Source organism: Pezoporus flaviventris, unplaced genomic scaffold (assembly GCF_033815535.1).
Source record: "Pezoporus flaviventris isolate CSIRO_AGI_PZ_B2104156 unplaced genomic scaffold, CSIRO_AGI_Pfla_v1 ptg000025l, whole genome shotgun sequence".
Classification (NCBI taxonomy): domain Eukaryota; kingdom Metazoa; phylum Chordata; class Aves; order Psittaciformes; family Psittacidae; genus Pezoporus; species Pezoporus flaviventris.
Window position 1 is genome coordinate 8114747 of NW_026892573.1, and position 27871 is coordinate 8142617.

A 27871-nucleotide genomic window follows, 5' to 3' on the forward strand; every position below is an offset into this window, starting at 1 on the left:
ATTAATATCAGTGTAGGTGGGATTGAGGCATGTGCTGATGTGCCTCACCAGCCGAGAAAAGATCATGCAATTCAAATGCTGATGTAAGAGCCTGATTGCCCGCTCTGCTGTGTAGTGGGAGTTATACAAGTGTCCTTCGTGGGTGTGAAATGCTAGATCTTTATTTGGACAGCCAAAAAGCCCAAGGTCTGGTGTTGACTTTACTTCAGTCCTTGCTTTAGCAAAATCTCTTCCCTCTTCTCTGTGGGATTACCTGTAACAGGGCTGGGGTGAGACCTCTGGGTTGTGTGGCATTAGTTGATGCTCTTTCCAGTGCAGTGGGATTTTGCAGTTTTGAAGCCAGGAGGTGAGTGGCTTTCTAACTAAATACTCCAAGATTTCTGTTTGTTTTATTTTGCTCAGAAGAAGGTTCAAAGATAGAAAGCTGATTAAGAATGATGATGTGCTCCTACTCTGTTTCTGGCTGTCCTTTAGCCAGAACTTCAAAGAGAATTTTATTTGTTTGTGTTATGAACTGAATTTCTTGAGATCTGTGCTTACATGAGGCCATGATATTACCTGGGAATTATTAATTGGGAGATGCTTACTCTCTTCTGCTGCTCAGAAACAACAAGAACATGTTGTTTGTAAAATGTGAAAGAAAAATGAAAACAATTTCCTATTTGCTCTCTTTGAAGTTAAGGGGGAAAAAACCCTCAGAGTATAGCTGAATTACCACATAAAGCAACATGCTTTTTTTTATTATGTAAAGATCAAAGTAGACGGAGAAAAGTATTGCAAGGATCTTACTTTGATGAGTTTGGTCACAAATCAAAACTTGGTTTGGTGGGGGAGATACAGACACAAAGCACTATGTACCACGGAGTTGCTGAATATGTTAAAAAAGTGCTGAGCAGTATTAAATTAATGCAAAACTGAAGATTACACAAGGGTAAACACTGCAGCTAATGTTTGACTAGAGCTGAACTGAGGGCTGAGTGCCTCCACTTAATTTGCAGACCATGCCCACGGCAGCCCCAGGAGGCTGGGAGTGGAGGAGACAGACATTTTATAGTGAGGAGCCACATTATTATTTTTAAATTTAGGGGGAAAAAAAAAAATCTGGCTAAAGTTACTGTTTCTAAACACTGGGGAGAGGCAACTGAGAGAAACCAAAAAAGAAGGATCAGTGAGTGCCTTTTGGAGCTGAAAGAGAAAGATATGCTAAGCTAATACCCAGTAGGTGTGAACGTCTCTAGTAAACACTAGATCATAAATAGAGCTGAGAAAATCAGTGTCGTTCAAAAGCCATGCTGCAGATAGCTCTGCAGCCTGAAAAGGACTTGCAGACACTGCTCAAGCAGGTGCATGAAAAGCGTACTTTTCATGACCATTCATTTACATACCATCCAGGAACAAGATGGTTGTGGTGAGTGAACATGATGGCACAGGGAAAGCAGTGAAATACAAAGTGGCTTTTAAGTTCAAACAAATATTTGCCAATTATTTCTTCCACTCCATCCAGATCAGATCATGACACATTTTCCTTCCCTAGCATGATGGGCCATCCCTATCATGCTGCTTTGTGGCCTGATCCTGCCTTTCGAAGCAAAGAGCACAAAAGCCTGCTCTTGCAGTCTTAAAGTTTTGCAGGAAATCTTCCACTTCCAAAGAGCATGTTTGAGCCCTCCACAGTCTGATGCAATTCCTGTTTGTGTAAGTGGCTCGGGAAGTGAAAGGAAAGAGAGGAGGGCAGCACCGGGCTGGGACTATAGCTGGTTTAAACTTATTCCTCATAGAACTTTTTTTTGGTGATTGAAGCCCTAAGTGTCTTTTAGGCATGATATGCTATGTCTTCAGTAGCAGAGCAGTGAGTATCTTTAGATTGGGTTTTCATCATATACTTTAATTTTCTAGGCTGGGGGATGACCATAATTGCTGAACAATTCAATGTAATGGAATGGGCTAATTCAGCGCTTTTTACTACATTTTTTCCACATAATATCTAAAATCTTTTTTTCCACCATAACCCATGTTTATGAAAGCAAGTACTTAACCCGCACATTTCCTGGGCTTGAATCATTTCCTTAATAAGGCATAAAATTTTGCAAAATCACTCCCCTTACATTAACACATCATTATAAGGAGATATCATTATTTAGCATGTCAAAGGCATACACTAGTCTTTGCAATGTACAGCTACTCCACTTACTTTCAGAGCCATGTATCGTGGCTTTTGAATATTAATTCCCTAAAACTAAGAGCTTTGCTTTCCTTTTCTTTCTTTCCTTATTTTTTTTAATTCAATGTTTTCTTCCTAGCTGTTAGAGGTTGTACTCTTGCACAGGATGAAGCATGTCAAACATGCTAGCTCTACTTTTAATTTTGGCTTTGAATCCGATAAGTAGAAACAAAGCAGCAAGCAATGGCTGCAATTTGAAACTGCTATAACCGCAGTTCATAAAATAACATTAAAAGATGACAAAAGCTATAAAAATCTCTATGTTCCCTTTTGTTGCTGTGTTCTGTGAGACAGGAATCTCCTTTTTCAGGGAGACACTGAAAAAGCTGATATACTACTTTAAAAATAAAAAAATATTTATGCAAACCAGAATTTCTCCTAGCTGTGAACCCACTGTGCTGCTGCAGGACACGCTGACATCCAGTGCTTAGTGACCTGGGCACACAAGTACAGTAACTCCTGGGAGCAGTTCCTCTGACATCAGAAGGTCTGCTTGCTTACATTGACTTAAACATGTGCTCAGGACCTGGCTTCATGCAGATGTCTCACTGCTGTGTGAACTTTAGTTTGGAACAAGACTTCTTACCAGAGCAGTTTTGCTGCAACAGTCTTTTGCATAGACAGGGTCACTGAGCTGAAAGTTCTATAGCTTCTTGTAACTTGAATGTCTCTGTGTCTATTGAAAAAGTGGCCAAACCTCTGCAGAGCCAGCTCCAGGGATGTCAGTCTGAGCTTTGCTCTGGCTTTGTGCACTTCTATTAACTCAAATCACTGTAAAAATGAGGTGCTTCCTAGGGGAAGGTCTCACAACTCTTGAGAAGTAGTAGTCAAGCAAGTAAAATCTTGCTTCATTTCTGACTGGGAACAAAGCTCAGATCTGCCAAGTATTTCAGGACTTGGACCATCTATCCCAGAAGTCAACTCTTGCTCACAAGAAGGCCACTCAGCAGCTTTGTTCCTGGCTAAACCATAGCAGGCTCAGGTTTACATAAAGAAAAATATCTGTAAGATGTCATAATTTCATAAGCTAACATAAATCAGGCTCTTTGCTGATGCCCCCCTCTCATTTTGTAAACATGCAGTCTGGGTTTTGACCATTGAAGACACATCAGGATGAGCACATTAGAAGATAAAGTGAATAATAGGTTTAATGAACACCTGAGTTATACAGGGTTAATGAAAACTAAACATGAGGGCTAGCCACAACCAGAATTAGCACTGGTAGCCTGCTGGGTCTGTTCTTTATAGCATGTTCAGGGTTAGGTTGACGGGCTAGCAGCTTATTAACTAGTGAGGCTATTTGTGTGAGACTGGGCTTAGTTCTGCTGGAAATGTGAAATCATAATTATTGGGTTCCTTTCTGTTTGATGCAATCCAGAAATGACACATCTTCTGAGTGTGTGGGAGGAGAATTTCCTTCTTTTCTTTCTTTCTTGCTTTCTCTCTCACATCCTTTTCCACTTTTTGATCCTAATGTGTGACAGGAAATATTGCTGGAAGAATTATTCATAATGAATAATTTTGTTGATATATTTCACCCTGGAAACACTTCAGGCACATTGTCATTTCTCTTGAAAACATTTAAGAAATGACACTAACTGTAAGCCACATGGTATGGTTTCCCTTTCCTAGTTGGATGGCTGGCTCTGTGATGACAGCTCTGGTGGGAGTGCTCCAATAGGTCAGGAATGTGGAGCATGTCCGGGTCTCGCGAATTTTTCATGAGTCACGGGATTTCCACCAGGTCAGAGCCTATTCCTCTGGTTAAAAAAAAGAAATAAAATTAATCTCTGTCATGAATTTCAGTCCAAACTGGGAAAAAATCCCACTCCCCTCACTCTGGCTGACCAATAACTTTTCCTGTGTTCTGGGTGAAGAGCAGCCCATGAGAGCCCAAGTTGGCCAAGTTCATCTGAATTTCACTTGTGTCAGGGACACTTAGTTCCTACAGATTTTCTGCAGGCAGTACAGAAGCCCTACCAAAAGGTTTGGGGAGAGCAGTGTGAGCAGAAATCCAGCTCCCTACTGAACACCAGTGAGCTCAGTGGGAGAGGAGATGTTCCAATTAAGTGAAAATCTTCAAAGCTCAAGCTTTATTCCTGGCCAACTAATCCAGCACTGGACAAGGAACTGTGGATGCTGTGGGTTGAAAATGGCTTAAACTGTGAATTCTAACAGGCAGCAGATAATTGTATGCGTGTGTGTGAATACCCCAAAATGAGGTTCAAAGTCTCAAGCAGAAGCCTGCTACTTACTAGCAGTGACTGGTACAGGCTGCTTGTCAATTTGTGGGCTAAACAAAAGTAACATGTCCTGAATTCTCCAGTTAATAAAGAGATGTGGGCCAGAGACGCCTATTAGAAGACTGATCACATGTTGTGCTTTGGCACATGAACTTTCTAGATTTCTAGGACTTGGTCTCCTGGAAAGCAGAATTGCCCAAAAGGAAGGGGTCCCATAAAGAAGAAGTAATGGAAAAGAGAAGTGGGGTCAGAAAGGAGGTGGTGATCCTGGCAGGAAGAAGCCCTCTGTTCATGGGGAAAGTTCATGGGGAAAGATCATTGCCAACAATCCTGCTCAGTCACAGGATCATGGCCAGCCCAAGTAAGAGCAGCATGAATGTTGTGGGTCAGAAATCCTGTGTACAGTTCCACTGGATGTGTGATTTTCCATGTGATATCCTTGGCCAGCTTTGGGTGTGAAGAACTTGGTGACTGTGCTCTCCCTTCTGTTAGGGTTAACCTAGCAAGGGCAATTTGTTCTTGCAATCTGTTTTGCAATATAGTGATGCAACAATATAGCATCTGCAATAGTCATTAATCCAGGCTGGCACTTTTTGGTCAATGTATAAACATGCAGCATGCTTTGAGGACTTTTGTGGACGAAAGCAGACAAATGATAGAAAAGCATAGAAATGAGAAGCGACAGTCTCCAGGTTAGTCAAAGGTCAGCAGAACGACAGGTCTAATTCCTCCTGACACTGATCTACTGTCTCCTCACATTTTTGTCCTGGTAAACGACTATCCAATACCAAATGCCTCATGGCCCTCACATACCTTTATCATCAAATGTGTAACTGAAAGCACTACTAGTTTGATATGATTCTCTGGACCTTACCCAGGGCCCTATTTCCAGATAATTTTTCTATCACGCTCGACCACGCATGGCTGCACCTAGGTGAAAAAATGCTCTAAAAAGGTCATTTGTGGTATAGAGAGAAATGTTTTGGATGAAAAGATTTTTAAAAAGGTACTGAATGATATCGGGAGTGAAAAAATGCCAGTGAAGGCCTGGAAAACTAGGAAAAATGTTGATCATCATGTTGTGACTGAACTGTAAAGGGACAAAAGATGACAGGAAATAATCTAATAGGAATACACATTTTCTTTAGGTGCTTTTTTCTTTACATTGTGTCTTGTTTAATTCCTTGCTTGTGTTCTTGTCTGCTGGCCTCTCCTCTCCTCTCCTCTCCTCTCCTCTCCTCTCCTCTCCTCTCCTCTCCTCTCCTCTCCTCTCCTCTCCTCTCCTCTCCTCTCCTCTCCACTCCTCTCCTCTCCTCTCCTCTCCTCTCCTCTCCTCTCCTCTCCTCTCCTCTCCTCTCCTCCTCTCCTCTCCTCTCCTCTCCTCTCCTCTCCTCTCCTCTCCTCTCCTCTCCTCTCCTCTCCTCTCCTCTCCTCTCCTCTCCTCTCTCCTCTCCTCTCCCCCTCTCCTCTCCTCTCCTCTCCTCTCCTCTCCTCTCCTCTCCTCTCCTCTCCTCTCCTCTCCTCTCCTCTCCTCTCCTCTCCTCTCCTCTGCAATCCCTTCTTCTCCCCTCTCCTCTCCTCTCCTCTCCTCTCCTCTCCTCTCCTCTCCTCTCCTCTCCTCTCCTCTCTCCCCTCTCCTCCTGTCTCAAGAGCTCTAACAAGGAAGGAATAAGGCTGGTTATAGTTCTGATGGCGACCCCACCTGACATCAGGATTTGTGTCTATTTGCTTTCCTGTTTCAGCCTGAGAACTAGATCCTGCCTGTTGCTAGTGCTGGTGATGGGGAGTGGAGGAGGTTTGCCTGGTTACCAGCTCCTTTTCCAACCCACAGGAGCCTAGTTAAACTGAGGCTTGTTGCTGGAGCCCTGATTCAAAATTTAGGAAGAGGCTACTGCCTAGTCCACTTCTGTTAATGGAGGAACTTATTGTTGGTGCTCCCAGCAAACCACTGAGGGATCCTAACAGTGCAGAGATTACAGGTGATATCTCCTTACCCTTCTTCCTGGGTGGGTACCCTTTCTGACAGAGAAGTGAGACAGAGAAGCAAAAGCCAAGAAAGAGGGAGAAAAAGAGGAAGAGAGAGGGTATGGGAGAGGGCAGAAAAGAGGAGGAGAATTTAAAAACAAATGTTTTAAATGAAGTCTGACAAAGAGTCTTTTATTGAGAAGTCTTTAGCTTGGCATAGCATGGAAGGTTACCTGTAAGGCACTGGAAGAAGCATACAGGCAGGTTAATGTCCCTAAAATAAAGCATAAGACAATAATAACAGGGTCTTACACCTAGCAAGTTACAGCTGGTCAGAAAGTCTGCACAATAACACACCATTAGATTTAGCAACCACTGTATATACAAAAGTATGTCTCCTCTTCCCAACAAGTGCTGGAATGCACAGAAGAGGCTTTCACTCCAGATGATAACCCAGCACTGGACTGAGGCATTGCCTAGTCTTAGAGGAGTTGCTCTGAGTCCCAGGAGTTGAGGATGCTCTGACTCACTGGTACAGCACCAAAGCAGGCATTTGCATGAAAAAGTCACTGAGAAAAAATTAAAAGGGTGGCTGTTAGGGAAACATCACAGAACTTTGTCAATATGGCAAAGTAATGAGCAGGACAAAGACTATTCTTTCTTGCTTGTTTTTCATATCTGCTGTGAGCTGTTCAGGCATAAATGATTTTTTCCCAGCTATTCTTTTGACAGTTAAATTCCTTTTTAAGGCAAATTTAGAGATATCGCATGAAGAGAAAAGACATGGAGTCTGTTATGCCTTAAAAATGCAAAATAAACCAGAACTTACTTTTAGAAGTAGTTCCCATTTTATTTTTGTTACTAAATTCTTTCTTCTATGGGTTTTAAATACTAGTTCTCCTCCCTCACATGTGTGCATTTGCCTCCTAGCACACTATGCATAGACCAGCCTATTTCTTAAAGAACTATAGTCTGAAAATAATCAAGAATTTTAGGGGCAATGCAGCTATTTCCCTGCTCCCCCATGCTACTTGTTATGGTGAAAGCACAAAGGAAGCCACCTGGATATGAAATGTGCCTGAAAAATTCCATATAGATGGAGAAATTTAAAAATTACAGCAACGGAGGAGTAATCTATTAACATGTATAACAGCATCCATCCAGCAAATGGCATGCTGTGCAGTCACTGGGAGCCCAAGGGCCAATCTCCTGGGCTGTCTGCCTAGCTCTGCTTTTTTCACAGTCTCATGAAGGCACTACCAGTTTTGGGGGAGGCAAAAACAGGGTGCAGGGAACTAAGAGTAACTCAAGTAAGGGACTTACATCCTGAAGAGGTCAGCATCTCTGTTAACTGAATGTTTACATACCTGTCAGAGTGAGGTCTGGCTGAATGGGGCTGCTCAGGAGCAAAGGCAGATGGTAAAACAGGATTGCCCAAGAGTAGGGATTTTCACTGAAGGTTGCACCAAGATGAAAGGAAAATGGTACCTCTGGGCTGACCAGACTGTGGCAATCTACACCTGTGTAGGAGCAAATCCCTATGTGGTCTGCCCATCTGTATTTTCTTGAAGGATGAAGGTTGTAATTTTTTTCTGAGAGACTTGATAATTCAGCAAAATAAAATTAGTCTCTTTTTCTTGGCATGAATACTCTTTTCAGGATGTTACTCTTCCTAAGACTGAAAATGTTTTCATAAAGAGGTGAAATTTGAAAGGTCACAGGCGAACAAATAAGCAATCAATCAGTTAGTAAAATGGAGAAGACATCTGTCCTTACACAACTGTGAGGCTGGTATTATGGGAATCAAGAAACTCTCAGAAGTAGTTTGAATTTACAATATATACATGGAAGGGACAATTAAGATGCCAGGTACACAGGAAAATATAAAATATAAAAATGCCTGTCTTCTATTGTAGAAAATAAAATGTGTTAACTTCATAAGAGTAGGAAATAAAATCTATGAAATCTAATGAAATGAAATCTAAGTCTATGAAATCTCTGATTAATAATGGTGGTAGTCATATGTATTTGCTATGAATTAGATAAAAAGAAGAACCAGCTACAACACAGTCTCAGAAGGACCTGCATCCCAAAATATTGTAACATGGGCTTGCTTCACACAGCTCCAAACAAAATCGATCCCTTGAGTAGGGAGAGCGGTGACTGGAGAGAAAAGGACCTTTTCTTCTCAGTACCTCCCAGCTGCTTCCATGTTTATGTGAACGGTTGCAGTCAGAATGTGATGCTGCCTCTTTACTTAAGATGATTATTAAATGACCAAACAATCACAGTTTCTCACCCCAAATTGCCTGATAATCTACTGCCTCTCTGGGGACTGTTAGAATAGAATAGAACAGTTCTCACCACTGCTGCTTTTAAACACTTGTAATGCCATTGATCTCAGTGGAGCTAATCTGAAAGGTACACACAGGGGAGATAGATAGGAATCACTTCACTTCCATGCTGAATGACATGACCTGCACTTCACAGTTGGCAAACGCGTATGTTTAGTGGCACCAGCATACACTTGGGACAGTAGAGGTTGAAATTAATCTGAATTGAACATTCCAAGCAAAAATACTGCCAAAACACACACCCGTTTTGGTAGCGGTGATGGAGAGAAGCCAGCTCTCCTCTTTCCATCCCCCAAAGAGTTCATGCAGAGTCTTCAAAGTTACTGAATGCATAAAGCAGGGGAATGTCATCGTCACCTGACAGTAATGATCACATTTCATGGTAAATAATTGCCAGCTCCCAATTACAAATGTGAGCTTCTTAAACTGCCATAATTCATGGCAACATACTTGCTGCCTCCAACCATAAATCACAATTTTTGCTAGGGTGTGGGTGAAAGAGCCATCTGTGCTGATTTTCAGTGAAGCCTCCAAAAAAACCAATTTATCAGTGTTATGTTCATCTTTCTGCCACCTCTGTTACAGCCTGAGCTCGTCTAGACAAGTGTCTTTTTCCTCCCTCTTCATGCAGGTCACCAGGACAGACCCTCCAACATGCACATCTGATTCTACAATACCCATTCCTGTTGCCTGCCTGTAATAGCACTGGAAGACCTATTTAACCCCTAAACACTGGTGACCACCTGTTTAAAAAAAAAAAAAAATCACTGATATGCCTTGCTTGGTTTTCTGCAGCATGGTGTTTGTTATGAGACTAGCAGATATCATTCATTTTTTGCCTGGGGGTACACCCAACAACAAGGCATCTTGGTTAGCTTGCAGAGCAGCGATACTCCTACCTTAATGTTCACATCTCTGCCAAGGTCCAAGTGACTCATGTACACTGCTACAGCTGTTTCAGCATTCTCATTTTATTTTAAAGCCAGCTCTGCTGGTGACTAAAGCTAAATAAGTAATCTAAAACCTCAGTATTTACAACATAAAAGCACCACAAGAAACCTACCTCAGACCTTAAGCTTCTGTAGGATTTCATTTAGGGGAATTTTATTTGAAAATGCGATATCCCCTCCCCCCTTGCTTTCCTAAGCATAATTAAAAGAGCAGATCTTGGATGGAAATGCACTATTTATGAAAACGTGCTTACCTCATTTGTGTTAGAAAGGAAAGACTGTCAACCTTGATTAGAAAGCAATAATTCTTAAAAGGAGTCAAGCAAGGTTTAATATTATTGTTTACTCTAAGCTTGAAGTTTTCAGAAATTTTAAATAAAAAATGAAAAATGACTATGAGACTCAGGAAATTACTGTATCTGAGAATTACTGCCAGGGCTATTTAAAAAAAAGTCCAAAATAGCTTGTCCCGTTTTAAGGTTGGAAACCTTACAAAATGCCTAGAGGAAGCGCTATCAAACCATGCTCCATTCCGAGTTTTACTACAGCTGTGGACAACTACAACACTGTGACAGCAGACTTACACGGAAGTATTGCAGTGCTGAATCAGGTCCTAATTGTTATTCATTTATCTGGTTATTTCAGTCACCTCTTTAGCTCATCCTCCGTAGCACAACAGCGGTCTACACAAAATTGGTTTTAGAATGATTTAGTTAAACTGACACAAGATGTGGCCACTCAGACTGATTTAAATCTGCTCTGTGTCAATTTAGTTTAAGTCATTTCCTGATCAGATTAAGCTAAATCAATACAAACCTACTTTAAATAGATTCCAGTATTTGCACTGGCTTAACTAATTTGATTTTAAAACACACCTTTAATTAAACCAGTGCAACTCTGAGTGTGGAAAAGGATTTACAAGGCAAAACTTTTGTCTGTGATAACTGGCTAATATTTTACTACTGTGTTGTGTCATTTGTGACCTGGAAAACAGAGTGAAAAAGCAATGCTATGCCTAAGAAGCATGACAGTAGGTGGGACTTTGAAAAAATGCTGTGTCTTTGCCATGGCCTGGGGCACTTCAGTTGTGGGAAGATAGTTGGGGCCTGTCAAAAGACAGTTAACATATTTACAAGGAAGATGTATTTAATTTATGAAATATGACACTCTCTAGACAACAGACAGCAGCTGGACAAAGCAGTTGTACCTGTGACTTGGGGGTTGTTTCAGTCCTCTTTTTAAAAAATTTTGTTCCCATGTTTTTGACTTGGCTGTTCTGAACAAATCTCACAATTTTGTTAGCAAGAGGGAATTTTTTTTCCTGAGAAAAGTGACTGTTCTTTGCAATGTGTAGAAATATTACAGGAAAAGTTTACTTAAAGAGAACAAATGAAACTTGCAGTTTATCCCAGGGTTAGAATTGTGACTCCTCTTAGGTTACTGGAATTGGGTGTGTTTTGCTATCTCTACAAACATTGTTGTGAATACTTGCTATATAAATTCTGTGCTTGACTCAAACTCAGAGATTTACACAGTGGTTTTGGTTAGCAGCTGAAAAATATTGGAAACATACGTTCCTCTAAATAATTGATGCTCCAGATAACAGACTAGCCAGGAAGCCTATGTGTTACTATTGCCATTTTGCTAGTGGGGAACTGAAATGCCGGGGAACACAAAACTGAGATCCAGCCATCTCTCCTATGCATCTTGCACATCACCAAGCAGTCACCCAGGAAGTGCTATGTGATAGCCTGCAGCTGCTTGCCCATTTTAATTCTTGAGATGAACCCATGGAGCCCAAACGCCACAATACAGTGCCCTGTCGTGACTAAACAGTGTTTCCCCTCCTCAAGATGAAACAGAGCATATTGGAACCTGAAGCCTAGAGGGCTCCCAGATGGATAACGTAGCTGTGCTAATTAATTAATTCAAATTGTCTGAGACCCTGACAAGCTGCCAGTGTGCCTAACAGGCAAAAGTTCAACATGCCCTTGCTTAGGATACTTCGTAAAGCATACAGCAAGTTAAAAGTGTGCATCCAGGCACATTATAGCAACTTGCACCCTACCTTGTAATTTCTGGTTTTAAAACCCATCTGGATGAGTCAGAAGCAGCACACAAAGAATTCAACTGCTAGTGCAAAGAGAGCACACATCCAGGACCCCTTCATTTACTGTTGAATTAAAACCTGCAATCACCCATACTGGGCTGTTGTTGTTTGTGGCATGAAAGTGCCAGGAGTTCCAAATTATAGTCAGGGCTGAATACTGTAAGCACATTAGGGACCCTGTGATACCCTAGTACCTGAAACTGAGCAGCTCAACTGGTAAGGTGTCAAAGGATGATGGGGAGGAGAAACAGAGAAACAGAGGCATGAAGAGATAGAGTGACTTCTGCAAGATCATGCAGATGCCAGTAGCAGAGACAAAATTAGATTAAAATTGCCTGGTGTAAGAGCCTATTTATTCACCATTTGAAAAACAGACATGAAACACCATTTGATGGGGATCAGACCTGCTCACGTACACATGTAATGAAGGCAGGCTAGGATTTTGGTCTTCAGCCAAAGATACCTTAGCAAACCAGCCATGCTGAGACTCCCGCTCTTCCTGTCACAGAGCTTATGATATCATCCCTATTCAAGATTGCACAGAAGACTGAAAGTTGGACCAAAGTTTGTCCTTGTTAGTGATGCAGAAAAAGTCTGGGCAGAGCAGATGCAGAAGAAGTATCACAGGGGCCTGTCTGAGGATAGGTAAACATAGCTGAATGTGGAGGGAAGTACACAGTCTCTTGCCTTGCTGACTGCATGTGATCTGCTAGGCAAAGATCATCATTCCTGGAATCATCACTGAAGTCTGTGCAGAAGCATCTACAGATGTCAGTGGAGCTGGGTGATACACTGGTGAATAAAAAATCAGTGTCCAGTGCCCATACAAAGCTGCAAAGATAATAATGCAGTGGTCTACAGGACCATGAGTTCACACTCATGGAGACACTCAGCTCTGCACCAGCAACACACCCATATTATTCTTGCAAACTCCTGAATGGAAACTTTCCAAAAATAATACCACATAATACATATCTGCCCTTCTGTTTGTGATAGGCAGTGCTGTAGTTAAGAGTAGGCTTGGTTAGACAGAGTATAATCACTTTTTATTTTTGGAGGCAAAAGTTTGCCTACTTTTTGGCAACGGTAAGTGTGGCTACACCAGGAAAAAACTCCCAACAGCCTTGTTTACCTTACGTAGCTTCCAACCCTTTCACTTACTGAAACTGCTCCTGAGAGGATATCCTTTATGTACACCACACTATATATGACAGTGCTGTGTTGGAAGCCTTGATAATATCCTAACTGCTTGATAAATCAGATATTGTCTTCACATAATTGTCTGGGACATTAATTAAACAAAACAAAAGAAAACCAGAACTTTGCCTACAGACTCCTTTTGTCTCCTTACAGGACCTATTCTTGCCAGGACCAAGGGTGGCTGGCTCTCTCAGCTGGCTCCTGTCTGACTTGTTCCCTGCTGAAAAGCATGAAACGTCATCACACTTCACAAGAGTTTATCTTCATGTCTTGAGTTTCCAGAATTTGCAACCACATTGACGTAGATCTACAAGTGACAAAAGCACTGCGGTAAGTCTTATCTGGCAGCTGGCTTGCTGAAAAGGACCAAACAGGAACAGATAATTTGCTGTATCTGCATCAAGACGACTGTCCAAGAGTCGAGGTTTTCAAAAAGAATGCCTAAAGTAAGAGATTTTCAGTATGTGCAGATGTACTCGAGAAGTGGTCTTCATAGAATCGTAGAATAGTTAGGGTTAGAAAGGACCTTAAGATCATCAAGTTCCAACCCCCCTGCCATGGGCAGGGACACTTCACACCAAACCATGTCACCCAAGGTTCTGTCCAACCTGGCCTTGAACACTGCCAGGGATGGAGCATTCACAACTTCCCTGGGCAACCCATTCCAGTGCCTCACCACCCTTACAGTAAGGAACTTCCTCCTTGTATCCAATCTAAACTTCCCCTGTTTAAGTTTTAACCCATTACCCCTTGTCCTATCACTACAGTCCCTAATGAAGAGTCCCTCCCCAGCATCCCTATAGGCCCCCTTCAGATACTGGAAGGCTGCTATGAGGTCTCCACGCAGCCTTCTCTTCCCCAAGCTGAACAGACCCAACTTTCTCAGCCCATCTTCACAGGGGAGGTGCTCCAGTCCCCTGATCATCCTCGTGGCCCTCCTCTGGACTTGTTCCAACAGTTCCATGTCCTTTTTATGTTGAGGACACTAGAACTGCAGACAATACTCCAGGTGAGGTCTCACAAGAGCAGAGTAAAGGGGCAGGATCACCTCCTTTGACCTGCTGGTCACGCTCCTTTTGATGCAGCCCAGGATACTGTTGGCTTTCTGGGCTGTGAGCGCGCACTGAAGCTGGCTCATGTTCATTTTCTCATTAACCAACACCCCCAAGTCCTTCTCCGCAGGGCTGCTCTGAATCTCTTCTCTGCCCAACCTGTAGCTGCGCCTGGGATTGCTCCGACCCAGGTGTAGGACCTTGCACTTGCCATGGTTAAACCTCATGAGGTTGGCATCAGCCCACCTCACAAGTGTGTCAAGGTCCCTCTGGATGGCATTCCTTCCCTCCAGCGTATCAACCGAACCACACAGCTTGGTGTCATCGGCAAACTTGCTGAGGGCGCACTCAATCCCACTGTCCATGTCAGTGACGAAGATGTTGAACAAGACCGGTCCCAACACTGATCCCTGAGGGACACCACTCGTTACTGGTCTCCACCCGGACATTGAGCCATTGACCACAACTCTTTGTGTGCAGCCATCCAGCCAGTTCTTTATCCACTGAGTGGTCCATCCATCAAATTGATGACTCTCCAATTTAGAGACAAGGATGTCGTGTGGGACAGTGTGGAACACTTCACACAAGTCCAGGTAGATGACATCAACTGCTCTACTCCCGTCCATCAATTCTGTAGCCCTATCATAGAAGGCCACCAAATTGGTCAGGCAGGATTTCCCCTTAGTGAAGCCATGCTGGCTGTCACCAAGCACCTTGTTGTTTTTCGTGTGCCTTAGCACGCCTTCCAGGAGAATCTGCTCCAAGATTTTGCCAGGCACAGAGGTGAGACTGACTGGTCTGTAATTCCCTGGGTCATCCATTTTCCCCTTCTTGAAAATGGGGGTTATATTTCCCTTTTTCCAGTCGTCCGGAACTTCACCTGACTGCCATGATTTTTCAAATATGATGGACAGTGGCTTAGCAACTTCATTCACCAGCTCCTTCAGGACCCGCGGATGGATTTCATCAGGTCCCATGGACTTGTGCACGTTCAGATTTTTAAGATGGTCTCGAACCAGTTCCTCTCCTACAGTGGGCCTTGGGTCTTCATTCTCACAGTCCCTGCATCTTTCTTCCAAGACTTGGGTGGTGTGATCAGAGCCTTTGCCAGTGAAGGCCGAGGCAAAGAAGTCATTCAAAACCTCAGCCTTCTCCAAATCCAGGGTAGCCAGTTCTCCTGAGATCTTCCAGAGAGGGCTCACTTTGTCCCTAGTCTGTCTTTTATTTGCTATGTACCTATAGAATCCCTTCCTGTTATCCTTAACATCCCTAGCAAAGTTTAATTATAACTGGGCCTTAGCTTTCCTAACCTGGTCCCTAGCCTCCCGTACAACATCCCTGTATTATTCCTAAAGACGAGTTAGGAGAATAGTAAGCAATAACAATTTATAGACTAATTTCCTAAACCATGTAAGTACTAAGGTAACTATTTATTTATATTTTGCTTGGGACTGTATTAAAATAGTAAGGTCTTACATCTGATCCACTGTCGTTCACATGACACTTTGGATCAAGCCACCAACTATCGTTTGGCCTGTTTTACTCAAAAGCCAGAAAATGTCAGTCAACAGAATTTTGTTTTTCTTTGTCCTGCTGTGCATAGGCAGTATGGTTGCAAATGTAAGGGCGGAAAGTATTTTTCCAATAAACAACTATTTTTCTAAAACATGTCTCTAAGACAACTTATTTTCACTTAAATTTGAATCGCCTTTATGAGCTGACATGCCACTAGTGAAAGGTGCCTTATGTTTACATTCCCTGACATTACATATTTTAGTTAATTTTAATGTTTCAGGAACATGAATTCTTCTCCTTAAAATTTTCCATTGTTTATTAAGCAAAAGAAGGGCACAGGGCATAGTTAGATATATTTTTCAGAGGTTTACTTTTGCAAAGTTGGACAGGTTTTGCAGTGTTTGGCGGAAGAGCTTCAAGGTTCATACAGGAACCTGCATCAAGAATCTAAGGATCCATTGTAACCCATTGCATTGCAACTGTTTCAAGAATCGAGGACCTGTCACCTTGGGACCCACCACTCTCAGTGAAGAAAATTGGAGGAAACAAAGGTCCAACACCCTATTTGAATCATACTCATAATTTCTCAAAGTTCAGGAATGTTCTGTTCAAATATTGACTTTATTTCCTAATAGATAAAGGAGGCAAGATTCAAAACTTGGTTGTTAACCCAGGCCCAAGCTTCTCCAAAGTTTATCTGAGGGCTGAATACTGCTGCTCCTTAAATACCTGGGAAGAGGCTCAGCGGACTATTCAAACTACAGGAGTTATATGATGACGTAATGTGTTTAGCTTCAGCTATTTCTCCATGTTTATTTAAAAAGCACCCATCAGGATGACTCCACACACTTGGGTAATTGTTTTAAATATACACACAGCTATGGATAAAAATCCAAGATATCTTGATTTGCTCTACTGCAACAGTTCCTGTGCCAAAGCAGGAGGCTCCCTCAACTTGCCATCTTGATTCGCTCAACCTGTCATTTCCAATAAAAACTAAGAAAATAGATGCATCCTGCCAGGATGCCCCCCAGTCAGTTAATTTGAGGTTTTTCATAAAAAAAGGTGGAGGCTGCTCCACAATGGAAGACCCAGCAGGGAAAAATACCTGCTATCAGTGCCTTCTTCTTAAACAAAGGATCTCTTTTCCCGGGATTGTACCTGTGGCAATATCACGTGTAGGAGGAAGATCTCTTCAATAGCCACAAGCCAAGCATACTGCCTAAACCCACCTATTCCTCTTTGTCACTTTATATTCTGACCTATCTTCCAATGGTTGTAAAATCTATCCTTTTGGAGCTCTTCCACACTGGAAAATTGCATCATGATAAAACACAACCCCAAGGAATCTTGGTAACTAAGACAATGCTAAACATGCTGCTAAACATTGAACACAGACAGGGACTGTTGTGTTTAACATCACATCCGCTGGTTGTGGTTAAACCCATGGGCTGACCAGCTGCCACAATGCTAAACATGATGGTGTCTGCCCGAGTTGAGTATTTAACAGTGTGTTAGCAACCCTAACTCTTAAAGGTCTTTTTTCTTGAATGATCTGGTTTTCTAGCATAGGCAAACATTATAGTGATATATGTGACTGCTGCGAGCTACCAGATTAACCAGATTAGAGCAGTTTACATGGTACTCTGATTTATGTCAAGGACTTCACTCTCCTAGCTGAGCTGACTAGAGCAATTGCAAACACCATGTTAGTTCATGCCTTGCCTTTGTTCCTGGACAAAGTGTCTGTGACCCCAGCACAGCTGGACTGTTATTACACTGGACTGATGGTGAGAATATCAGACATATGGCACCTTGACAAACAGGGTTTTTTAGAGGCCTTATCCTAACATAGGACAAGGGGGAGACAAACACTTGAATGGTATTTATGTACCAGCAAGATGGTGAGGAAAATGACAAGCATCTGCTTTTCTTTATGTGATTGGGCATGATGTATTGGAAATACTCTCATCTCTGTGATGCAAAAGGATAACACAAAGTTAACTTTACTAATGTATCAGTTCCAGAACTATTTCAGCTCCAAGAAATATGTGACATTTGGATGTAATTTTTTATTTATTACCAGATATCAGACTCCTGCAGAAACAATAGACCAGTATGTGAATGGTCTAAAAATTAAGGCCAAGTTTGTGAGTTTGTGCAGCTTGATGCATGACAAATTCCCCACAAGACTGTTGGGATGACCAGATATTTGGCTTTTGAAAGGGAAAATAAAAGCTTACAACAAGTGAAATCAGTGCCTTCCCTGAAAATGAGGGAAAACCCCCAACAAATTAAACACATGGCTTAAAAGTAAGAAATGGAAACCTAGGTAAGTATTATTAAAGCAGCATACAGTCTGAGAGATGATCAGTTCTTACTGCAGCTTTTCCATAGGCAGTAGTTCTGTTTAGTGTCTTTCTCCTCATTTTAGTTAGTGATTTCCCAATCACTGAATTCATAGCTTCAGTTGCACTACTTAAAATTAAGCAATTGTTTGAACTTAATATTTTGAGGTTTCTTTACATCTGCCTGATTTTACTGAAATTAATCAGTGGCTTCTCTTATGAGGCAGAAATTATGAAAATAATGAAGAAGAATGCCAGATGTAACTGTTTTTGCCAAGAAAGTGGATTGAAATTAGTGTGCTAATTAGTTTTAGTTAATACAAATTTTTATTTTTTACATATTTTGATTATTTTTATGTTTTCTATCATTTTTAGAAGAAGGGAAAAGTAACCAGTAAAGGTGCTACTGCTAGTACTTTGGGTCCAAATAAAAGACTGAAGTTTAGAAGATACAAAGGATGAGTTTGAAGCTGTGAACAAAAATCAAAGGAGAGAATCCTTTGAATTCCAATCCTACCCAAGTTTCTGAAATCCTATCCAAGCTTTTCCTGCAAGCACAGTGGCTGCTCAAGGAGGAAAAGGAGTATGAACAGAATGTGGAAGAGGAGGGTGAGCTCTGCTACTAAGTGGGCTGAAGAGGGATGAGAAGGGAGTACAGAGGACTGTAACAAAACTAAACCCTGTAAGGCATCCTTCTCCTAACTCCATTTTAACTTCTTCCAAAACCCTAAGTAGCTGGACACAGATACTTCTAAGTGGAATAACATCCATGCCGGAGCTTTGGTTTTATACATAACCTTCACAGTTTAAACAATGCCTTATATCAAGTGAACTTTCCTCCAACTTCATGGTGTTTCCAGTATTGCTGATATATAGTTGGGCTGGAGAGCTCTTCTTCCTGGTTCTTTCTCAAACATTCCCTCCTCAATGCAGACCCTGAGGAGGGCAGGATTCTTCCCCACATTGGGCTGGCAGCTAGACTTTAACCTGCCACCTAACCTCAAAGCACTGCTTCGGAGGCAACTAATGTCCCATACAGTCTGGGTTCAAACTTAAACAGGAGAAGTTCAGGTTAGATATAAGGAAGAAGTTCTGTATTGTGAGGGTGATGAGGCACTGGAATGGGTTGCCCAGGGAAGTTGTGAATGCTCCATCCCTGGCAGTGTTCAAGGCCAGATTGGATGGAGTCTTGGGTGACATGGTTTAATGTGAGGTGTTCCTGCCCATGGTAGGGGGGTTGGAACTAGATGACCTTAAGGTCGTTTCCAACCCTAACTATTCTATGTTTCTATGATTCTCTAGACGTAAATGAAATCCAAACCTCTCACAAGCCTGACTAATGAGTGAAAACACAGATATAGTTTCAGATGACTTGGGTATAAAACTTAAGATAGGGCTATTGGTTATGTGGAAGATGAAGAAGGTCCAGACTGTAGAAACCCCACACAGAGGAAAGACTGGAGGAATGAAGAGGGCACAGGAAGGGAAATGGGTCTGTTCTTGCCAGCTAGGCCAAGGGAGTGGCAAGATGTCAGTGAAGCAGTATCAAAGATGTGAACCTGAGCTAAGAGGAATTGGTTTGGGGAAGAGAAGATTTAGCAGTGATCAGTAGAAAGATGATATAAGGGGGTTTTGGAGACAAAAGGGTGTCCCGCAAGGAAACAGAAGGAGAGAGAAGGGAAAATGGAGGTTGACAGGCTACTAGACATGCCAGCAGGGATCGAAACTGGGTGAAGGAAGAAAGATTATAGAAACTGCTGAAAAGTAGGAACAGCTTGAAGAGGAAGAAAGAAAACAAAAATTTGTAAGCTGAAGTGTATGGATCCATGGATCATCTTCAACAGAATTTGACTTCAGCTGAGAGTTTCCAGTGAAAGGGAGTTAGCTGCAGAAGTGATAGGTACAATGATTAGTCTGGGTGCATGCCACAGAAAAGGATCTGAACATTCTGACTTTGAGCTGCTTCAGAGACTAGTGACTGTGTGGAGCACTGGTAAGCTCTGAAGGTGGAATATAATGAGCAAAAGGAATATTTCATTTTCACAGCTTTCACTATGCCAAAGAAACACTGCAGGTACTACTGAGGTTGCAGAAAGCCTCTCCTTCATGTCCTTAGAAACTTACAAACCTATTACCCAGGCCCAGGTATGCTCCCGACTGAAAACGAAGCAAGACTGCTGATGGATATTTGTTGTAAATGACAATTTACTTCATCCAGGTAAGGATTTAACTTCTAAACTTTACAGCCAAAAAGACTCATCATTTGACCTAAATTCCACTGCCATTTCTAAATCATGGGCTTCCTAGCTCTTGCTGGACCCCAAAAGTGATTTGGTCATAAAGTTCACAAGGGACTTAACTGGAGTTCAAGTGAGATTAATGTGGGCCAAAGTGATCATAATATGATGCTGGCTGAATTTCCCCTTAACACCAGCCATCAGTAGATCTAGTTCAGTACTCCTGTTCTGCCAGTACTCTGAAGGAAAAGGAGGCAGGTGTTCTCCAAGAAGAAGTGGCAACAACAACCAATCTGCTTTCCTGACCTCAGGGTATGTGTTAGGGTGAGATGATTATTTATTATCTGTATTGCTGTGGTCCTTAGGATACCTTATGCAACTCAGAGTTGCATTCTGATTTTGGAATGGAAAAACCTGTTGTGTATAAATAGCCACCTGGGCTCTGCAAGAAATGTGCCCTAAGCAGTCAGAATTTTCTGCTTGCAAAGGCACATGGCTGTGAAAACCTTTCTTGTTTAGCCCAAAAGTTATCCTGTCTAATGGGATAGCAGAATAAGCAAGGAGAACTGTTGAAGGATTTACTTGCTGAGCCAAAAAAGCTTGTAAGTAGTTAACGAGTGTTTAGCCTTGCTGAACTTTCATAACACTGCCATTGATAACCAAGTGGGACCTGCACAGCACAGGCTTATGGAAAAAAAAAGAGCTGGACTTGTCCTTTCTCAATTTTAAGAAGCCTCTTAAGCCCCAGGTGGTGAAAGATGTTGAAGTTAAGATGCCAGTAAAAAGAGACAGCTGAAGGCAAAGCCATTGCCCATTTTCTTTGACAGAAATGTAGTAAAACTACAAATGGGGTGGTCTGGTAGCATGTGCTATAGGAGTTATATGTTCTCCTGACATGTGAATCTGGGGAACAAGACCTCAGAAAACAGAGAGAAGGTCACTGCCATGGGGGAAAGCTTTTCTGTTTAAGCATTTGGATGACAACGTAAGTACATCGTGAGTAAATGGTTACAAGAAGGTTAAACCAAGGGTATTTGTGCTTTTATTTGTAAGTCTAAAACCAAGACTTTTTTTTTTCTTGAATATGCAGTCTCATTTTTAATTTGACCCCTGGTATTTGAAGACCCAGGGTCTTGGTTGGATGAAAACTGGGTTGGCCCTTCTTGGTTGGATGAAAACTGGGACTAGAGTAGGTTTTAAAAGAACTTTCATTTGGTGACTGTACTGTAAGACTAAAGCAAGCTATCACTCAAGACCGATTTTTTTAAGTCTTTTTCCACATGATAGAATGGATTCAGGAAAACATGTATCTAATTAGAGGACCAATACCCAAACATTTAGGCAGTTATCTTCCAGGGATATGAAACCCATATCCCTGGGTTGAAAATATTCAGTTATTTATGTTACTTGTGACTACTCCAAATTTATGGCTAGCAAGAATCTAATTAGATTATTCCCTCTCTTCAGGAGTGGATGAACATCCCCAGCTATCAAGATACACATGGTCTGACTCAACAGAGTGATATAGCCAGATTTCTGAGCTGCATACCAAAATACAGAAACAGCTGAGAGCTATCAGTCCTCTCATCTGCCAGAGGGCTGTGGAAATGGAAGACCCAGGAGCAGGATCTTTGCAGAGTTACCACCCCCATGCTGCCCAATGGCCTGGTGCTGAGCATGCAGCAGGCAGCTGGGGTTATCAGTGGTGTTGACCAGAGCTATCATCCTTATCCACATTCTCTCCCAGCTGTAGAAGCAAATTCCTTGGCAGCCTCAGCTGCTGGTTGCTTGACACTATCTCAGGGGAAGAGCTGCACTTACACACTTTGCAGTCACATATAGCTTAAAAGCAAAGAGATGCCCCTTCATCACCTAGTGTGAACTATTATTAGTAGGTCAGGGTGTTTTATACAAATAGTAATGGCACATGAGACCTTTATGCCCCTAGTCTACACTGGATTACCCAGCCCAAGAGTAAAGGCAAAAATACATAATATATGTAGGTTTGGCTCTAAGAATATAAATCATAGAATCATACAATGATTTGGGTTGGAAGGGACCTAAAGGATCATGTGGTTCCAGGTTGCCTGAAGCCCCATTCAACCTGGCCTACTTGGCCAGGATACAATTCTGAGTGTATCAAAGAGAGGAAAAGAAGCTACTGACAGTTCTGAGTATAGAGCAGCAGTCCTTAACCAGGCTTTCTCCTGACAGGTGCAGACAGTATGGTGCCAGCCGGGCTGAACTGATCCAGAGAGGCTAGTGTAGCACTTTGCCAGGTACCTCCACAACCACAGGGCTCTTTCTGCCATCTGCATCACCACCTTAATGTAACTAGGTACAAACTGCTTGGGATGCCCTGTAATTGCTATTGGAGTCCTTGCTTGCTATTAAAAGGGTCAATTTTCTATTTTGCATGCAACTATGTAATGCAACCAGTAGCCCAAGAGCCTGTGTTGATGCTCCATAGATGTACAAATCCATCCCTGCCCTTGACAAATTGCAATTTGTTGTGCTGGTGAGGGAGGTCACAAGCAGCAAAAAACTGCGGTGCTACATCTAAACACTCAATTTCCAGGCATGCACACAAAACAATTTCCCACTGTTCATCTTGATAGGTGGTTTCTGTCTGAAATGCTGTGTTTATGTATGGATCTGTAATAATGCAGAGTTGTTATGGCCTTTCTAACAGTTGCCAGGTCTGCTGAAGAACAGTGAGAAGATTACATTTTCCTCTGAATTCAGCAGAGGTCTCCAAACAGTACTTGTGTGTGTACAAGGAGAGTGAGGCCCAGGGAGCCTGTAATTATCAGCTAAATAAATAATTTAATTAATACAAACTCTGGGGTAGATCCCAGTCTGACTTGGCAGTTTTATTCTGTTTCAGGGAGGTATAAAACAGTGCCAAAGCCCCCAGATCTAGCCTTTAGGGATTCTTCTTTTGTAAGAAAGTCCAGGTGTCATGCAGAGGGGAGGACCTAGCCCTGCAGGTTAGCAAAATGCTTCAGAAACAAGTAAGAACTGACCCAACTGATTTTTTTTCCCCTTTAGTTTCTCAAAACCTTGGCTCTGTTCCTCATCCCAATCTCCCATCATTTATTTTTCATCTTTACATACCTCTAAATTTCCTGCCTTTTGGCTGGGACCAGGCGTGCAAGAGCCAAATACTGTTATAGCTGGTTTTGTGTTGGTTCCAGCCCAATTGGAAGCAGGAAATACTAAAATTCTCCTGGGTAATCCTCTTCTCTGGAGACTTCCAGTCCAATTTTGCAGATTCATGAGTGTTACGTGCTTTAGGCAAAGTTCAGAGATGCAACCAAAGCCAATTACAACAGATACGTAGACGTGAGACGCAAGGGAGCCAGCAAGTTTTGTATGACTGTAACATCCCTTGCTATCAGGACCCTTACATGCACCAAACTACCGCAATCTGTTTAGAGCTCAGTCCCGAATCTGAGTGCTAAACTGTTCCTGCACACCTCCAGAACTTGGTCTGCATTACTTATTGTCTGAGGGTTCAAGTTCAGCGGGAAGCCAGTGGAAGAGCCTTTTCAGGACCTGAAAGCAGAGGCAGGAGGAGTAAAGCAAGCAGACAGTATCATCCACACTTCGGTACCATTGGTACTGTTACACAGTGGCTCTGTGGAGACCTCAGGATTTGGTCAATGCATGAACGGCAGACTGGGCAGAAACCTCCTACTGCCCTGCACTAGCTATGATGGGGATGGGACATGCAAGCACTGCTGGAGCCCCTCCAGACCTCTTCTACCAGCCTCTGTCCTCTGGGGGAAGACAGCAAATCTAAACTGGTTTGTTCTGGGAAGAACACTCAAGGATAATAGTCCTGCAAATACAGTTCCTCTGCATGGTAAACTTGAGCTCAGACCTGCTGAAGGGAAGCATGTTTAGAGCAGCTACCATGCAATGGCACTACTATACAATGGAGATTCCTACTAACAGTGGAAAAAATAAAATACTTTTGAGAAAGGAGAAAAAAAAAAGAGACAGAATGATCTGGAGAGCTGTTGGAGGAATGGGAAGGAATGAGTATTGAGTTCTCCTCATACCAATGTGATATTTATCACTAGTGCACAAATAATCTCACATGATACCCCTGTCCTCACTGTGCTCAGCAAACAGCATGGACATACATAGATTTATGAACATCAGCCACTGTTAGAAAACCAGGGAGATTTGTTTCATGTGGCCTGTTTCTGGGAAAAAAACTCCGAGCATGTGTTTCTTTGCCTGCTCTGGAGCTGATCAGAAGATACTCATTTAATAAGAGTATTATTTTCTATTGCTTGCATGACATCAGCACAACATTGGCACCCATTGAAACTGGTGACCCATTTTAGGTGGCGCTGTACCCAAGCACAGTAAGAGACAGCAGTCACTATGCTTATCAGCTGAGCAGACAAGACGTATGTCCCCTTTCCAATTGGGGAACTGATACAAAGCAATGAAGTAATCTACCCCACAGATATTCAATATACAAATACAAGCATGATGGCCAGCTGCAGTACTGAAATACGGTAAGAGGTTTAACAGCACTAAAAACAATAGGCATTGTATACTGTAGGCTTATAAAATAGTACTGGATGAAAAAAGGTTCTTTTCTTCCCTGAGAAATGACAGATTTTTGTCAAACACAATTTGGCTGAAAGCTGGAATTTGTGCTGATTGGAATATCTTTTGTTTTGTAGCCTTCAGTTATCTGAAGTCAAAATGCAAAAGCAGACACCTCTCATGAAAAGTTTGACCAAGAAGAGAATAATTTTCAGTGAAAATTTGCTTAGATGAAAAATGTACAGCCAGCTCTGATGCAAAGCACCTTATGGTAAGTGCTTCCTTTCTGTTTGCTCTTGCATCCAGCTCTGCAATTCTGCACTGCATTGGCCTTTACTTGAATATCACCTTCTGCTCCTAATATATTGCTGACAGCTCCAGCATAAATCTTCCTAAATATGAGTGCTGGGATGCTGTAGGGGAGGAAGAGGAGGAGGAGGAGATACAGAAGGGAGAGACTAGCTGGGAACAAGGGGGAATTAAAGTCCCAGTTTCAGAAGACAGGTGTCCAGCACTGGTTAAATTAAAAAGGAAATACATATTTAACTGTTGTGGTCATGGAGAAAATCTAGAAAATGTGAAACTCCCAGGCTTAAAAAAAACTCAGCCATGGATGAAGATTCCTGATTTTCTGCTTTGATTGTAGTGCTGGGGTTGAGGGCACTGAATGGGTCAGGTGCACCGCAGCTTGCCGTGGGCATCCAGGGTAGGGGTTTCTGTCCTCATGCCTGCCCAGGGGTGGCCAAGGGTCCTGCATGGCCTCCTCACACCTCCAAAACCTGGGCCCCACACACCAGACCTGGGGAGGAGTAGGAAGAAGAAAGAGCATCTCGTTTGTCACACTGCTGAAGCTGACTTGAGGCTTTCCAGTGACTTCTTTTCTGCCCAACTGGCAGCAGATGGGGAAAGCCCATACAAAGAAGTAAGAAGGACCTTGCAAGGACCATGTATGAGATTTTGTCTGGAGTGGCTCTGTTGCAGTAATGCTGGTTGCAAGCAACGCACCCAGCAATTGCATCACCTCCTCTTTTTGGACTGTTAGGGATACTTCCATCCATATGGGCTACTTGTATCCAAAAACTGCCTGCTGATTTTGCAAATCCTAAATGCCATCTTCCTCTTCCAGTATCAGCTGTCCTTGCAAATTTTCTTCCTGTCTGGATCTCCCTTCTGTTTGAAAAGCAGACTTCTCCATGAAACTTCCTCTATAGTAATAGCACAAGAAAGGCTGGTTTTCCTTATCTCAGGTTAGTTATTTCCCTAGTCTGAACCTTGAACCTGAACCGCATTGTTCTCTTACTGGCATCTCTGCTTTTGGTGCCCAACCAACCCCCATGAGTCTAAACCATATGTTGAATAATTTCCACAACTTTCAGCATGTCTCTTGCGTGGTAACATGGGTGCTAAGGAAGTGTTTGGTGCAGTTTTCAGTGCCCTCGGCTGACTGTGAGGTGATAGGGGAAGACAGAGGTGGATTTCAGCTGCCGAAGCCATAACTCTGGGGACAGGTGGCAGGAACAGAAGCAGAACAGGAGGAAGAGGGCAGAGCGAGCTTGTGAAGCTAAGTGGAACTGAATAAGCAGAGATTATTTATTGCAGGAAAACAAGAGCTTGTTCAGAAGGTCCAACTAAGGCACTTCCCAACAGAGCTGTGCAAAAAGGCTGAGAAAAGCTGTAATGGAAACGTGCGCCTCCGAAGATCAAACCCACCCTTCAGGAAGGCTGTTACCAACTTCTGGGAGTGCAGGGGAATATGCCTTTCCCTAAATTTCATTATAGAGGTAGGACAAGTAATGTGGAGTTGTGTCTGGTATCTATATTTATCCTAGTCTGAAGCAATGCTTCTAAAATCATGTGCCAGTATGCTTAAAATGGTGGAAGTGTGTCATGGTTTTAGCTTTGTCATACTAGAGGTATTATTGCTAGTCCTAGGTACGTGACACTAGACGCCATCTACAATACCACCAAAAAATTTTTCTTCTGTCAAAAAATGGTATACTTTAATTCTCAGGAACTATTGTGTTACTACCACACACATCAAGATGTGTAGGCCAAATGCTCTTTATCAAAATAATTTTACAAATTCTAGCATATCAGAAGGATATTTAAATCAAAGCTAATACCAGATGTTCTATGACATAAACACCATAAACAAATAAGTTCATATAATTTTCTCTTCTTTGCCTCTTACTTTGTGTGAGAAGTATACCATGGTTAATGAAAAGGTTATGCCAAGCATTTATAAGAAAATTCTCAGCTTCAAATACTATATAAAAATGGAAACATAAACACAGTTTTTAGAAGAACAAGTCTCCAGGGGGCAGACTGGGTGGCACGAACGGCATGAAATGCTTCACTGCATAGGGTATCTATCTTTCACATACGATTACTTGGAGGACAAGACACATTGTTTGTAAATTAATTCCATAGCAGAAAATGGGTTGAAAGAGTGAAAACCACAAAAATGTGGTGAAAAATATTTGCAGATCTGGCCAAATCTTTTGACGTAAAATCAGTTGAATAGTTACAGTAGCATGAAGACTTGTTTGGGTGGAAAAGACCAGCATACCTATATTAATGGAAATTCTTAGCATCTCTGTCTCTGCATCATTTCTTTGTTTCTTGATTGATTTTATTTTTCCAGTTTCCAGCACTGAGCTGTATGAAGAACCCTTCTCACTAAAGCATTTAGGTGAGTGAAGAATGTGCCACTGGGACATGGTGCTCTCTAATGTGAGAGATTAGCATGTACCTACTCACAACGAACGAAGTGCATATTGCCTGCATGAGTGTTTCTAAGCATTGAAAATTAGCTACAGTGATTCCTAGAAAGGAGAAAAAATACTTTTATCATTTTGATGTCAGACATCACTTGTCTGTTGTGAAGGAATTTATCTTGGAACAGTCATCTTAGGTCATAAGATATTCTTGATATGAATGCAGTCCTACAATAGGTTTAAGTACAACCTCCCTGACTGAGTTGCAAAACTTTTATGTTCTGGATTGCCATTTAAGTTAGCAGGTACTTGATACTTGAAAGGACTATATATGGAACTGGAACATGGATAAGCAACCAATACAGATAAACATAACATTGAATCCCACTG

At 42.2% G+C, this 27871-nt stretch overlaps 1 long non-coding RNA gene across 2 annotated transcripts; it reads left to right on the top strand.

Annotated features, from left to right (window-relative positions):
• The first annotated feature begins 828 nt into the window (after window positions 1-828).
• Window positions 829-27157, top strand: LOC133271415 (uncharacterized). Of its 2 annotated transcripts, XR_009744133.1 has the most exons (6): window positions 829-1218; window positions 13197-13373; window positions 22888-22964; window positions 24902-25035; window positions 25891-26011; window positions 26364-27157. It is a non-coding gene; the product is annotated as an uncharacterized LOC133271415 (long non-coding RNA). The 2 variants fall into 2 exon arrangements; XR_009744134.1 differs by lacking the exon at window positions 22888-22964.
• Window positions 27158-27871: the final 714 nt, after the last annotated feature.